This window comes from Echeneis naucrates, chromosome 23, assembly GCF_900963305.1.
Source record: "Echeneis naucrates chromosome 23, fEcheNa1.1, whole genome shotgun sequence".
Classification (NCBI taxonomy): Eukaryota; Metazoa; Chordata; class Actinopteri; order Carangiformes; family Echeneidae; genus Echeneis; species Echeneis naucrates.
The window spans coordinates 1,450,236-1,466,562 of NC_042533.1; the positions used below are offsets into that span (position 1 = coordinate 1,450,236).

The 16,327-nt window shown below is 42.5% G+C and overlaps 1 protein-coding gene across 4 annotated transcripts in view; it reads right to left on the minus strand.

Annotated features, from left to right (window-relative positions):
• Positions 1-11,212, minus strand: part of LOC115036591 (plexin-B2-like) — a 106,871-nt gene extending 95,659 nt beyond the window's left edge. For 2 of the 4 annotated variants that reach the window (XM_029494810.1, XM_029494813.1), the window contains exon 1: positions 10,761-11,212. The gene's annotated coding sequence lies outside the window, so the exon portion shown is untranslated. Of the gene's footprint in view, positions 1-1,343; positions 1,684-3,061; positions 3,115-10,760 lie in introns of those variants that run through there. The other 2 variants (XM_029494812.1, XM_029494811.1) reach the window with 2 other exon arrangements.
• Between the last annotated feature and the right edge of the window lie 5,115 nt (positions 11,213-16,327).

Genomic DNA, 16,327 nt, shown 5'->3' on the forward strand with positions numbered 1-16,327 from the left:
AGTTGCTGATTGCCACTTTAAAATCTGCACGCTTCCTTTGCAATCAGCAGTGTGTGTGTTCATGATTACCATCGCAGCATGAACTGTGGCATGTTGATTGCATGATAAAGACAACGAATAGTCCCTGCTCCTAAAAAACATTAAACTGTGAGAAATGAGAAAGAAATAAATGAGCAGAGAGACTCAGAGTGGAATTACTCAAAAGTTGGCAGAGAGAAACTCGTGGAGGAAAATAGTAGAGCAGAGGATTGTGGGTTTGGGTTTCCTGTGGTGGAGATGAGAGGTCAAACTGTAGCCACACACACACTCTGTCTCTTACATTTAACCATACAAGTGTGTGTTACCACACATCACCTACGACCACACACACATTCACACTCTTGCAATGTGTGTGAACTCGTCTACAAGTATGTGTGCATCTCACACTCAGGTTGTGTTAGATCATCGAACACACACAGCTCCGGATCAGGGCAGCGATGACGTAGCACCGACGGGTTTCAAATTTATTTCAATCAATCTGCGGCTCTGGTGGAGCAGTGGGGCGTCCACCAAGCAGAAGGTTAACGGTTCAATCCCCGGCTGCAACACACTGAACCCCAAACTGCCTGCGAAGGCAGCACGCGCTGTGTGAATGATAAACAGCTGAAGTAGGATTCAGGAGCTGCAGCCATTTATTATTAATCACTTATTAGTTAATATGTGATCAGCGTATTGGAGAAGCTGCAATCGGAGTTTGAAATCCATCTAATTCCACCACAATTTATGACATCACCAGCGTGGAAGACTGTGGCAGACAGGCTGTCTCTCCTGAGGTGATCTGTCCGTCTTCACCGTTTCCTGTCTCTCTTCACTTAATCCTGTCAATAACGAAAGGCACAAAATGATTTTCAAAAAATGATGGTTCCAAAGAGATACTGGATGTTCGACAGTTTCTCCAGAACCTAAAGTTCATTCTGCCAATAGCAAAAAGCAAAAATCCAGTAAGAGAGATTCTTGTCTTTAGTATGTTTTTAAACATTTAAATGTCAGTTTCAGTTCAGTCGTAATGTTTGTTCAAGCAAGACATTTCAGCTGCGTTTAAAGTTAAAGCAGCGATGACTTTCTGAACCTTTTCTGTTCTAAACTTTTGAAAAATTCTGACGCTCGGAGCCAGAGTTCAACACTTTCTCATCTGTGACTTGACTTCAGACCTTTTCCAGCCAGATGAAGGTAAAACCATGAAATGTCAGAAGTCACATCGAGCTTCCTAACAGCCCATAAACATTCACACAGGAGCGTTTCCTGCTCCGGCGCTCTCAGTGTGAAAGTGGTTTTAATTACAGCCCACACAGAGAGACGCTCACCTCTGAATACTCAGATGGTCTGTGGACCTTCAGGCTTTCAGAGCACTCATAAGATCAACCGCCAGCTGTGTGATCGCTCATCTTCTGCTGCCTCCTCGACATCCAAGCTGCAGCTCATCAACAAAAACTGAATTCATACAGTGGAAATTCCCAAAGTCAGCTCATCAGAAATCTCCAGAGTGAAGTCATGAAAGCTGGAAACTGTCCAGATCCCCATCGGATCTGTGTGGGATCCTAAAAAAAAAGAAGTTGCGGTTTCTTTTTTTCCCAGCAGCCATTCATCTGCGTCCAGGTCCATAATTCTCCATTTTAAAATTTGCGGTCCATTAAAACAGATCTGTGATCCTGCAGCCTAAAAACACACAAACAAAGTCCAGCAGATGAGGAAAGTTGTCCATTATTCTTCAGCACCTTTAAACTCCGTTCATTTGGGAGCTGCTGCTTTAATTACTGAAGTTTGTCTGCTTTCATAAAACTCTTTGTGCAGAAATGTTGATCCAACAGCACAGTGCGTCCTCACGAGTCATTTGCTGCTTTACTGAGTTTTATTCCTCCTGAAAGAACAACGACCTCTAACAGCTTAAATCTGAGTTCTTCCACCAAAAAAACGAAACAACAAACCTCCCTGTGCAAATAGACACCAATCATTTCACAGCTTCAATAGAAGTTTTGTGATTTAAAATTTTCCATAAAATTTAAGGAAATTGGACGAGACACAAGTTTTTAAGTCCCTGCGGTATCAGCCGAGCGCCTACATTTCCCACAATTCAGCAGAAACAGCGCGGTTCACACCCCGCACCTCCTAAATGCTCACCTCTGTCCGTTTAGGTCAGCGAGGACATGATAAAAGTGTTTCCACGGACGGGGCTTCGTGTGCAGCAGCAGGAATTTCAGAAAAGTCTCAACGACTCGGTAGGATTTCAGTTTAGCCTTAAAACTGCCGTCGAACACGGCAGGTATACTACTGACAGATATTATGAGACACGTAGCTGAAAAGTATGTGAGAGGCTGTAATGGGAGTGAAGGGGGGAGGGGAGGAGAGAGGGGGGTGAGTCAGACTGACAGTAACAACAAACCCAGACTGGGAACAATGTGAGCGAAGCCCGAACAACAACAGGAAAGATAAAGAGCTGAAGAAGTGACTGAGCATGAGGGAGGGGAAAAAATGACAGGAATGAAGGCGACAAAACTGAAACCAGAGATTTCAGACAAACCAAAACAGGAAGTGAAACTCTTCACACTGTCAGACTTCTGGGGAAATTCTGTGGAAGCCAGAGCTGCAGAATTTATCACCCAGACATCGAGTGTTTGGTGAAGAACGGAGACTTCAGAGACAGGCGGCAGATTTCTCAGCTGTCCTGGTTCTTAAAACCCAAAGAAAGTAAAAAAAAAAAAAAAAAGCAAATGAAATTACACACCGACAGATGTTTCTCATTTGGATTCCTTCGAAACAGAGTGTTGACTCATCGTAACTCCACAAAACACAAACTGTGTTTGCTCTGCTCAGTGAAAATGAAACAAGTCGAACCAGAAAGTTGGAAAAATGTTGAATTTTGGACAGTTTTGTTTTTTTTTTTAAATGCAAAAGATCATAAACTGAAGCCGGAAACCTTCCAGCGTTCCGTTTATCTGCTTTGAACAAACACTACTGTTCCTACTGCAAACAACCTTTGGACACTCCTGAGGAGGATTATTTACACGCTCTGTTTCTAACGTACCTGCAGACTGATTAAAAACAGAGGACATCAGGTTTGATCAGGTTCTATCTGTCCGACCGACGGCAGCTTAGGGATCAACGTTCGCTCTCAGTCGCTGATCAATTATAACATCCACCTCATTGTTTTTAGCTCGCATGCTTCTTTTGGATAAAAAACAAAGCCGACACATTCCCAACGCAACGTTGGAGTGATGCAACATCTACATAAGCAGCCGCAACTCGGCTGGCGATGGTTTTAAACAAAGCTTTTCCTTCCTTTGGCTGCTGGCTGCCAGCACAGCTCGGGGGCTGAGGTTTTATTTTTTTATGTCTAAGATTTGGTGGCAGATTATGTTAGATGGAGGGATTTTGTCGCGGTTTAGTGATCCGACAACGCGGTTGCTTCTGAATTAGAACCATGTTTTGAAAAACACAACCTTGGAAACATGACATTTTAAAGTTCGGCGGTCTTAAACGGACCATCAGTTTGGGACAATCAGTCCAGTAAATCTGAAGGTTTGGATGATGGTCATTTTTTTTTAGAGGCCTGTTGGTTTAAAGAACGCTACTAAAGTCAACTCACAAGACCGGCTCAACCTGAAAAGCAACAAAAAGGAGGAGACACTTCAGCAAACCAACCAGACGCCAGCAGCTGCCTTCACTTTTTTTTTTTTTCCTGTTTTCAACATAAACATATTATAATATTGACCAGTCAACAGCTGGTTAACAGATGTCAGGAAGGTGTGATGGCTTCATGGATTAATGGAGCAAACAGTAAGCAGCGTAACCAGCAGCAGAGCTGATCTGACTGATCGCAGGTATTTCAGATAGAACACATTTTCCAAATCTGCAGGAAGACTCCTGAAGTCGAGCCCTCTCTCAGCACAATAAAACTTCAGCGCCCCTGTAATGAGCCCACAAAAAATCTAAACAACTAGAAGAGCAAGTATTTAAAACCATTGTATGAAATTAAAGGAGACGCTGGGTAGAATCATTAACTGAAGGATCCTCCTCCCCCGCCGTGTTTTTGTCTCTGCCTCTCTTTTCATGTTCTCTATTCTTCACCAAGTAGGCGGCGGTGTTTTATTCATGTGATGATTACTCCGTCTTTTCTGGAGAGCGACGCTTCACATCGCACACCTCCCAAAGGACGAGCTGACGTGACCCCGAGTTACTAAATGGCCCCTCGCGCTCGCCGTTCATCACTCAGCAGAGAAATATCCGTCATCAGAAAGTGATGTGTGTGTCAGCAGCCGTGGTGATGGAGTTAAAGGGCATCCTGGGGAAAATAAATGGGCCGGCCCAGAGCACGCATCGCACACTTGGGAGCTTTGCGGGAGAAGAAACTGACACACAAATCGTTCTTTCTGTGAGACGATGTGGTCCGACTTGATGCTACGTGAATATTTTTCGTCCCTCCCTGCGTTTGTGATGTGAAAGACGGAAAACGGAGGAACAACGGCACCAATTTGCACAAATGTCTGCTTGTTGCGGAAATCTCATCTCCACAAAACTTCCATTTACATGAAATTGTCCTGGAAATAAAAAGGTTTCCCAACATTAGAATCTCTCCGTGACACATTCAAAAGACAAAGTGACGGCTGCCTGATCTCTTCATAACAAGTCTCATTTGATTCCTATTATCCAAAGAGTCTGCAGGAAGAGCTTTGTTTGCTTCTTCAGTCTCATTTTCTTCTCCACCAAAGGCCTTAAATCAGGACCAACAACACAAAGAGCTTCTGGTTTCAAGAGAACGTCAATATCTGATCCCCTAAACTCTGCTGTCTCTGTCACGCATCAATAATGTAAACGGGGTTAAAGGTCACATGTGGTTTGACGCCACAGATGAAGTAACCACTGATCGAGTGTCGCCGGAGCTCACTCCCGTTTCCAGAGCACCTCAGCACGAGTTAACGTTCAGTTCAACAAACAACTCAGAGGTTTTTCCTTTTTCCCTTTCATTAGCTGTGTGTCTGTTGTTTCTCTCAAAAGTTTTCTTTGAAAGTTTGGACTGATTAAAACTGCCAGAATGATGCAATCATGCACAACCGGATTTAAAAAAAAAAAAATCTTTCCCTAATTGGACATCAGCTTGTCAATTTGGCCAGCTTTTAAAATTCTGGGAGCTAAACCTGATCCTGGAGTGACGAAATATATTCACCATTATCTCAGTTTTTAATCCTGTTCATCCCAATAAAACATCAGATTTCTGACTCTGTATTCAGAACCGACCTTTAACCCAAATGGGCCTTTAAGGCAAATTCCACACAAGCACATTTTATTTTTAAGACATCCCATTACCTCCGTTTACGCCTGGTGTCCACATTACTCTGCAGTTTCACGCGTTTGACTTCAGACAGTTTTAATTTAAAGACTGCCGTTAAAGTTTCAGACCCTTGCAGACACCTTCGCTCTCAGATTGGGTTATTAATCATGACAGCTCCAGTCATCTGACCATTTTCCACATGGAGAGCGCAATTCCCAGTTTCCTGCTCACGAACAGTCCTTTCCTGTTTATACTGCGAACGGTCACATGTGAAAATGAATTAGTTTGGTCAAATAAAGTCTGTGTGATGTCAGAGCGAGCGACGGGACAAGACGGAGTTCGCCATCAGTTACAATCAAACTGCATCGGGAGGGTCGATAACAACAAGCCGAGCCTTACTGTTGGTTTAACACTGCCCGATCTATCCCGAGTCACAGGACTCTCACACTCCAGTGCCGCTGGTGCTTCACTGGAGAGTAAATCCACAAAGAACAGGCAGAGAGGAGCACAAGTCAGTTAACACAACGACACATTAACAGCTGGACAAACACAATCCTCAGGCGACGCCTGAAGCAGACACGTTAAAGCCGCCTCTTCGGCCTCTTGTCCTTCAGAGAAATTAAACTTCAGGGTCTCAGGATGTTTTTGTTTATTTAAGTTTAAGAGGACCAACGTCTGGATATTGACTATTTGAAGACATATTTTTTAATGGCTGCCAAACTTTGCTATAAATTTGCATCCTTGTCTCCTGAATAAATGTCTGTTTTGGAAGTAAAACAACATCTGTATCTCATTCATGAACGCTTCTGTTTGCTGATGTGAACACCTACACAAAGAAAAAAAGGCCTCTGCAGCACAGAAGTGATGTTTTTGATGTTTATGGAAGGAGCAGCTTTTTTTGAAAAGACACTTCCAAGACCAAAAAATAAAAAATACTGCAAGATGAAAAGAAGCGATGAGGAGAGACGCTGCAGCTCCGTGACTTTAGAGTCTTCTGGAGTTTTCTGTTTATTACCAACAGCCTGTAGAAGCGAGTGGCCTCATTATAATGTAAAAGAAATGTGAAAAAACATGAGCACATATCAAAGGTGAGAGCTGAGAATCGTGTGGATGATCATGAAGAGGCTTTAAAAATAAACTTGAGATGTTTCTGAACAAATGCAAACGAGCAGCTGCAGCTTTTTACGTTGGCAAAACGATCTCCGTCCCAAACTGAGGAGGTAATTATTTTTGGCATCCAAACACTGTTTTCTCAGTTAAATCAATAACGTTTTGTCTGCAAAAATGCCAGAAAAATCAGGAAAAACGTGCCAAAGGTTTCCAGAGATGAAGATGACGTCTTTAGTTTGTCTGCAGCTCAGAGACGTTCCATTTAAAATGAAATAAAAGTGAGAAAAACTAACTATAGTCTTATTTCAGGATTATTTTTCATATCAGTGACTATTAAAATAATTAATCAGACTGATTCAACCTCAATTGTTCATAAAAACAATTAGCTGATGAATCAATGGAACAACAATGAAAACAAACCGTCTCCTCCTGCTGTCAACAAACAAACAAACAGACTTTAATCTGACAAACCTCCCACACCTGAAGGCCACGAAAATAAAACTCCAATCGAACGCACCCGAAGTCTCAGTCACGTTGACAACGTCTCAGTAAACGTATTTATTTCCTGTTGAGTCGACTGAGCTGGCCTTCAGACTGACAAAAAAAAAAATGCTCAACAACAATTGCCAAAGACAACAGGAAGCAACACAAACTCAGACACGCACACTGATTACAACCCAACGTGCAAATCCACCGCTGACCTCTGACCCCCTGCAGCCCCTTCCTGAAGAACAAACCCTCCGAGTGGTTTTCCCGCTCTATGGCTGCTCTCGGCGCTCGCTGCCAAGTTATGAAGCAACATTTAATTTCAGGCTTTGAGCAGAAGTTGCTTATTTGGATGTTTGAACACGGCAGCGACAGGAGGTTTGGACCAAAAACAGCCACAGGGCTCCAACAGAGACACAACATGATGATAGTGTGCGCTGTACGACTATAAATACATGAAAGAGTCAAACTAACAGAGTCCCTAAAAGCTTAGCTGCCAGTGATCGGGCAGCCATTAAATAAATCTGCTTCTGCCATGTGACCATTTTGGTCCAAAGAAAATCAAGTCACTTCATCCCTTTCCCCTGGTATGTCTTCCTTTAAATAGGAGAATTATTTAAAATCTTAAATAATTTTAAAAGTATTTTATCGTGGAAAAACAAAAAAAACTAAAGAGGAAACTTCACTGTGCCGATAATCAAATCATTTTCCCATAGAGTTCAATACAATCTGACTGTTCTTGAGCTGGACTTGATTTAAAACTGGCTGAATTCTTTTACATTTTTATGGGGAAAAAAAAAAAACAAAAAAAACTTTGTGTTGCTGCTTTCGCTCCTTTTATTCACTGATTGTGTTTCAGTTTTTAACGAGGAGGGTTCTTCCTGAGAATCAGAAACAAAGAAACAACGCGAGGTCGTTTCATCGCCGTGTGATTTGGCCCAATTATTCCTTCAGTCCTGGTCCAAACAAAACTCAGCTACACAACCAATAAGAAGCTGACAGGCACAAGTTGGCAAATTTGTCACGCCGCGAGCTCAGGAAGCTGTCACATGTCAGCACTGTGGAGTTGTGCGTTTTCTCCCCGTGGTAATTTCACTGCTTACTTATTATGAAGGATTATTGGATCCATGAAGCCTGACTGAGGTTTTCTTTCATTGTGACGGAGGCGAGCCGCTCCGTCTGCATTCCTTCAAACAGGTTTGTGATCAGTGACTCTATAGATGCCGTTAATTTGCACTTCAACAGCTCTCTTTTTCTCCGGACGACCGCTTGAAGGTTTGGAAATCATATTGGTCGGGCGGTGGGCGGAGCCAAAGTCCCCCAGATTTTTTAGATAACCAACTAACAACAACAACAACAACGGACAGTCACAGTTTGAGTCAAAAAGCAAAAACAAAGACAGCTTCGGCTGGTTCCTAATTTTAAATATATCAAATTTATAGCTTTAACAGCTTCCTTCAAATTTCCACTTTAGCTCAACACTTTAAATTCCCACGTCTGAAAACAAACCTGTGAATTTTCTGCCATTTCTTTGTTAGCATTTCCACTTCAGAAGCAAACCTACGTCCTTTTCTCTCCAACACAAATGGAAACTTTTGCTTTTCATCAGTTTCTAACACTTCTAACACAGCGAACTGTCACTGCAGCATCCAGAGAAGAAGACGACAACGCACGTCTTACAACCACAACAATAGCCGACACATCACCGGAAGTGACACAAACAGCCGTTGATGCTAATGTTAGCCATGTAGCATTAGAAAAACCTAATCAAGTCACACAAAGCTAAATGCTAATCTGTGATTCCTTATCTTGTTAATTCAACTCTTTGTCAATCAAACAATGATTAACTGACATTTTTTTAGAGTAAAAAAACCAAATACTCTTCTTTGTCATACATAACCCCTTTTTAAAGAAACGACAGAACAGATCCAAACAGATCTTAGTCATTTGTGTTATTTCTTTCAAAGTGAACTGCTCTCGCTGTGAGAACCAGGAGCTGGGGGGGTCTGGTTTTTACTGCAGCCCACGAGCCCTTTTAATCCCGCCAAATCTGGTCTGCCTGAGTCTTTGGCTCAGAGCAAAGTCCAGCTGGAAAACAAACAGACAATATGAAGATGGCCTGCAAATAAAAAACACGTCTGACCGTCCAAGTCATCCAGTTAACCTGCATATCGACACCGGAATTTTATACAAGGACGTCCTTGAATATCTAAAATTTGCCTGTCAGCTCTTCTGCTGAAACGGCCCAAAGAGGAACCAATGAAATTCCTTCTTTGCCTGCAGGAAACGTTTGTACAAACTCTCCATGAATTGGCTCCATTTCTCAGATAATGTAAAACACTGTGTGCTGCATCACCTGAGGCTGCTCTCCCGCTCCCTCACTCATTTTAAAACAGTCAACAGATAGTGTGTGTGTGTTGTGCTGCGCAGTGATGCATGTGTTGGGACGTTTTGCTGAAATGGCCTCGCCTCCAACAAAACATTAAAAAGGGATTTACTGAGGAGCTTATTCAAAAGTACACCATCCTTTTGAACCATCGATTGCTTCATGAACACACGAGAGCTGCTGCTTCCTGGAAAACATTAATTGAACATGAAAAAAGTCAGCAGAAGCATTTAAAAGTCTGATTTTTTCCATCCATGCACAAAAGCAGCTTCATATAATCTGTTACAACGTGAAAAATTAACCCCAAACCTGCTGCTGATCTGAGTTTTTCCAAACCCGCCGCACCATCAGCCCTGCAGCTGAAATGGTTTTATGGCTCCACAGCTCAAGGTGCAGCGTGGGGGCGATCCTCATCCATTAACTGACACCACGGGCAATTACCTGCCCATGGTGAACACCAGCAGCACAGAGCTCCACACATCACACGGGTCCAAGTGCTTTCATGACCTTTGGAGCCGAACATCTGACTAATGCAAATCATTATCAAGCTGCTGTTGTAATCATTTGAGCACAGAGCAAAAAAAAAAAAAATAATAATTAAGAAAGAAAGGAAGGAAGGAATAAGACATCTGTTTATATCATTAAGGGTTTTATATTAGTGTCCAGCTGATCCTCAGAGCTGCTCATCATCATCATCATCATCATCATCGGGTAATGAGGAGAATCAATGGCAGATAATGGGTTTGTGCAGCTGCTGTAAAAATGCCATCACTGGGAAGAAGTCAGTCCAGTCTGGATCACATTACTGAAGCTGTGTCACCCGCTCAACAGGATCAGCTGCAGCTCCAGATGTTCCTGTGAGTATTGATCGGTCCCGACACGTTCCTCAGCCTCGGCTGCGCCAGACTCGGCTGGGAAACCGTAGAATTAAAAGTTTCCTCACCATTCCGCAGAAATTACAAATTGCACAACCGGATCACACAAACGTGGCGACTCTAAATCGTCAAGTTTTCATTTCGGCTCGAATACTAAAAGTTAAAACACAACTTGGATCGTGCCAGGATTTAAAAATCCAGCCGCACTCCGACTATCGAGCCGCTAACCACCGCGGTGCTTTCCCGGTGCAGCCGCCGCAGCTCGTTAGAAGAATCAGACCCATTTTTAAAGTTTTCCAGCAAACAACAACTCACTTTGCCTTCACCCGAATGCCGAATCTCCCCCATCTATACTCTGCACGGGAAACAACGCGAATTTCCGCGCATGCTGCGCGTGCCGTTCACTAATTTAACGCAAATTGTTAAATTTCAGGTTTTAACGGCGGAATCCGGTGTGACGTTCTCCAAAGCAGCGCGAGATAAGAAATCACGTGTACCTTCACAAATCTTTTAGAAAAACAGCTTTCATGTCACCAAAACGGTTTTCAGCATGTAGAGATAATAACAATCAGGCAGAAAAGGGGAAAGCAGCTCTTACCTTCTGCTGTCTCTGTTTTCTCACTGTATTCCACCAAAACGCCCCCAAAAATAATAAAAAGAAAAAGTTCAAGACAGCAAAACTGATCCGGATTATTGAAAAAGTTCCCAAAAACACGTTACATCCTGGAGGGAGGACACCGATCCGGTTCAACTTTGGTCCCTTCAACAATATTCCCACGACGGAGGAGCGACCGAGCGGCCGTCCTCCCCCCGCACAGGAAACCGGCCCGCCCGCCCGGCCGGCCGGCTCAGGTGGAGCACACAACCCCACACACGCATGGACTTCTTTTCTGCTGCGGGAGAGTGTGTTTGTGTGAGTCTCTCTCTCTCTCACACTCCGTGTGTGTTTTTATTCTAAGAAATAAAAAGCGCGCTCACGCACCGGGCTCCTCGGCTGTGCGCGCCGCGACACGCAACAAGACTGACTGGAGAGTTTCGGGGATGAGGAGCGTTTATCTTCCTCCTCCTCTTCCTCCTCCTCCTCCTGCTGGAGAAAACCCCCCATCGGCTTCAGGTCCAGTCAGGTCGGACACAATCACACCGGAAACAGCTTCAGTCTGCTTTCCAAATAAAAGTCACCAAAAATGGATGCAGATTAAAGAAAAAAAAAAGTTTTATTGATTATTCATATTTTCTTTCTTCCACTATGTTTCTTCATTGTCTTTATGTCTCTGCGAATTATTTGTTTCTCCCTGGATAAATAAAGTGTCTATCTAAATTATACTTTAATATTATTTCTATTATTTGTTGTCAAAACAGTCATTAAAGAAATTAACTGTCAGACATTTAAATGGTTTTTCGTTAAATACACAGATGAAAAATGAATGAATCTGATGAAACACCTTCAAACAAACCCATATGAATATTAATTTGTCTTCTGGTAAACCCGAGCTCGGGCTGGAGGGCTGCTGTTGTTCTTCAGTGGAGCGAATTTCTCCGTATTATTTGAAATAAATTGACATATATAAAGAACATAGAGTCAGTCTGATGACAAAAAGCAAAGTCGGCGTGCAAAAATATATTTCCTCTTCTTTAACTTTTATCTGGTTTCATTGTTAATCTTGTGTTGCTTTCTGAAGAAAAGTAATATAAAAGTAATATTTAAAAAAAAATACATGTTTGAGTGGCAATCGATGTGCAATAAAAATAAATGTAAAATGTTTATGAAGCAATGATTTTATTTTGAAAATTAAAACAGGAAGACATACACTTCCTTCCTTAATGACTTGACCCTGAAAGATAAAACTGGACCCCACAGTTTAAATTAAAGAAAAACCCCAAACCTGAGAGGATTTAATAAGAGCTTTTAACCAACAAACAGAATCAAACGTTCCACTGAAAAACAAAAAAGGACCCCTGAAGAAACTACCTCTTTATTTTTCCTGACAGATGTTGCGGCCTAATCCATATTCAGGCCGAGGCCTGCTTTATGATAGATTCTGGAGAGTTTAATCTATATTCAAATTAATCCATTTAGGCATCCATTGGATTTACTTTTTCATTTCATCTTTACATTTCTCACTCCTTTCAGTTTTTTTATTTATTTTTTTTTTTTGCGACGTGAGATCGAAGCAATCTGAATCTTCAGAGAGGGCTGGGATAGTAGTCGCGCTGTCAAGCCCAGTTAAGCGTGCAGTTGCCCCCCTCCAGTTCCTCCTGCCCCCCACCTCCTGCTAATTCAAGGGCTTGGAGGGGCACAATGAGGGCTTTGTTGTTGGAGAATTTGTCTCAGGAGTAATCCCTGACACTGGGCCATTCAGGGCCCGGACCTTTTGTTTCACAAGTCTCCTGAATGTTACAGTAGGCATCAGTGCGTTAGAGCAACTTGCAGCGATTTATGTGGAGCAAAATGAGCTGCAGGCGCAGAGAGGTCAAGTGTTAGGGGCCCAGGAATGAAGTTCGGTGATACTTTTGCTTTTATTAGCGTCAGGAAACTCCGTAAAAGCAGCAACGCCACCAATAAACGCTAAAATGAAGTATGTTAAAGAAATGTGTTCAGGTGGAGCACTCTGATCAGAACATGTTGCTTCTGTTGTGTTTCACTCGTTCATTTGATTATATGTACATAAATAATCTAACAACCATCGGGGGGCGACTCCAACTGGAGTCAGGTTGTGTTGAAGTCGATGGGAAAACGTCCCTCCTCCTCCTCAGTAAATATTTTCCTGATGAGTTTATGGTCTCAGTCTCAAACACAACGTGATGTTTAATTTTTAAATGTAAAGAAAAAAAGACTATATAGGAGGGGATTGGCTGGGGGGCGTGGCTACATTGTGATTGGCAGAATGTGCAGCCTGGTCAGATCCATTTTCTCTTCAAAAAATGGGTTCTACTGGTTTAAAATAAAAAATAAATAAATAAAAGAGTTGTTGGTCAAATTACAAACTGGAGTCTTCACACACTGTGAGGAAGTGTGTGTCTGTCGTGTTGTACTGATAGACTCATTAACCGCCTAAATCACCGGCTGACAGACTAACAGACTAGTTGACTCATTAGTCTGGCTGACAAACTGTCTGTTCATCAGAGTAAGTAATTATCTGTCTGTCTGTGTGTGTGTGTGTGTGTGTGTGTTGTCCTTGTGTTTATCTTTGTCAGGTCCAGATCCAGAGCTGTGAAGCGAGGACCTTTCAGGGAAAATTAGGTTTTTACAAATTCCAAAGCGTCAGCTTCATGCCCCGCCTCGAACAGGATAAAGGCTCCGAAGGTGTCGTTTGGGGTCGTTTGATTATTGTGACAGTTCAAGTCAGAGCAGAAACAAAAGAAGGAATCATGTCAACAAGTGTCCTCACAAAGATCCAAGAAGATCTGTGTGTTTACATTGTCACCTCAAACAAAGCGCATGCAAATCCTGACACACACTCCTGTGCATACAGACACGCCCTGATGCCTGACGACACACACACACCTCCAGAGTTTCATACGTTCGTGGTCCTCAGAGGCTGGACCGCCGTGACTTCAGTGATCCACTGTTAAAAAAAAGCAGATGTATTCATTTAAAGAATAAATTAGCTAATTTTATTTAAAGAAATGTCACTTTCAGAATAAAAAACAAAAATGTTTTGAATCACAGGTATCTAAATACGGAAAAGCTATGAATTACAACATGAAGTTTGTTTTAAAGACTCAAATCTACGTGAAGTCCATCTGCCCTCCCTCAAAGCCAGAGCGTGACCTCTGACCTTTGACTTGTTGTGTCGGCGTGTCTGTTCAGCCATCCATAGATAACACATTCCTGCCAGCTGTCTGTCTGTCTTCATCGTCCCTGCACTGGGCTGTCATATCCACACTTCCAAATTAAAACAATCCCAACCCTCCAAAAAGATAATTCCGTTAACAGAATAAATACACGCAACAGTCTGTTTATTTAAATGAGGCTCCGAAAGTTTCCGATGAGGACAGAATGTGTTTAATTCCTCTTCCAGGAAAACGCTGACCTCGTGGTCCACTGTGGGCCCTTCAGCTGCTGCATGATAAGAAATGAATTTTATGCTCTTGGTCATTATTCAAACTCACAGACCTTTAATTTAAATTCCAGCAGACACCACAAGTTTGTAACAATGACAACAACAACACAACTCAATGCGTCTGAGGCCGACTTTTGGTGAAATGATGCACAGAAAATTTAGAATATTCCTCATATCTCATACGGCGCTGAATATTTCATTCAATATGAAGCGTGATGAGACGTCCATAACAAACACACACAGACACACAACATTTCCATATCGCTCGTTTCTCCTCCTGACTCATCCTGAACTGTGCAGAGGTTACTTAAATTCATCTAATCCAGTGTGAGTGGGAGAAACGAGCTAACGCAACCGATTAGATTTATTAAATCGGAAAAAATGCCTGGAGGCACATCACCCAGCTTTGAGCAGTGAGGAGAGGGGGTAAAAATAAAACATACCAAAAATGAACAAATCAAAACACAAGAGAGGAAAACGCAAAAGAAGCACAAACACACAAAACACCAAAAGAAACTTTGAACTGCAGGCAATCTGAATTTACATTTCCTCTGAAGCAAATAAATCTTGACGGAGCATCAACAATTCATTACAAACACAATGTCGTAGAAAATACAGATTCAGAATTTACAGTGTCAACGTCTACTCTTCTCTGGGGTTTTATTTTGAAGGGTTGATATCATAAAACATGTTTTTTATCACCCATCCATCCATCATCCAGTCATCCAAACATCCATCCATCATCCATTCATCCATTCATCCATTCATCCATTCATCATCCATCCTTTCATTCATCCATCTCTGAGTATGACGGCTTTTTATTTGAGCTGCAAAAGTTAATCAAACAGCTCATTACTGCAGAACCCACAGGTGTGTGTGTGTGTGTGTGTGTGTGTGTGTGTGTGTGTGTTTGTGTGTTTGTGATAGAGGTGTCAGATGTGAATGATTGTGAATGAGTATGTGTATGTGAATGAGTATGTAAATGAGATTGTTGAACTGCTGAAGGACACCAAAGACCAAAACACACACAGACGCACACGTAATATTCTGTTCAGTGGAAGCTGCCGCTCAGTTTAATGCTCCGATTGAAATGTGCAATAAACATCAGCTGGAAGAATCCTCATCACCTAAATGAACTCTTTACATCAGAGCCAAGTTGACTCGCTTTTACATGGAAAAACACCCAAAACACATTTTTGCACGTTAAATCCACATTTGAGATTTCAAAACGGAGCTCCTGAAGGATGAACTGAAGTCGAAGAGGAGAAAAATATCAGTTACAGAAAAAGCCTTTATCATCGTGGCCGCGGAATCAGAAGGAGACCTTCACTGGACCATCATCATCGTCGCCATCACATACACGGCCTGAAGACGCTGCATCTCTGTCACCGTGGTAACAACAACAGATTCATTGCATGCTGCTAATTTAAGGACAAATGAGACTCAGCGTCTTCCTCACAAGATGTTGTTGACTTCCTTTTGCTCTTCGTGGTTCTTACATATTAAAAGTAAAGGCGAGCATGTTTTTTGACGGTACAGTCGCCTTTCATCAGCAACAGAAATAATCTCTCCGCCAAACAAGGCCGCCTCTCTCGGTTTGATTTGTAATCACTGTCAACAGTACACGGGTCGCGACTTTTCCGTTTTTCCATTTCTGTTGTTGAAACGACTGCACAGGTAGAAAATAAAAGTTTGATTGAGGGCCTCGAACACTGCCTGCCAGCCGCGCTCAGCTGTAATTCCCGGGCTGCTGCACTGACCCTTCTATTGAATTCCTTCCTCTCTCGAAGGAAACATAAGCCATAAACATGCCATAAAAGGAAAATCACAGAAGGGAAAGTGACTGCGCCGCTGAGAACGGCTAAGTTCTCCTGATCCGCACTGAAAAGCAGGAGGAGCTACAAAGAGGTTCAGAAAAAGAGGCCTGAATCCGAGCGAGATGATTTTTCCAAGCCAACCTGCACCGAGGTGGTCACGGTGTGCACATCCTGTACACATGACAACAAGGAAAGGATGCATTATGGGAGCAGCAGGCGCTGCCTGGATCTCGCCCCGGCGTGCGTCGTACTGTACAGCAGGAGGGAATAAAACAAGGCAGGTA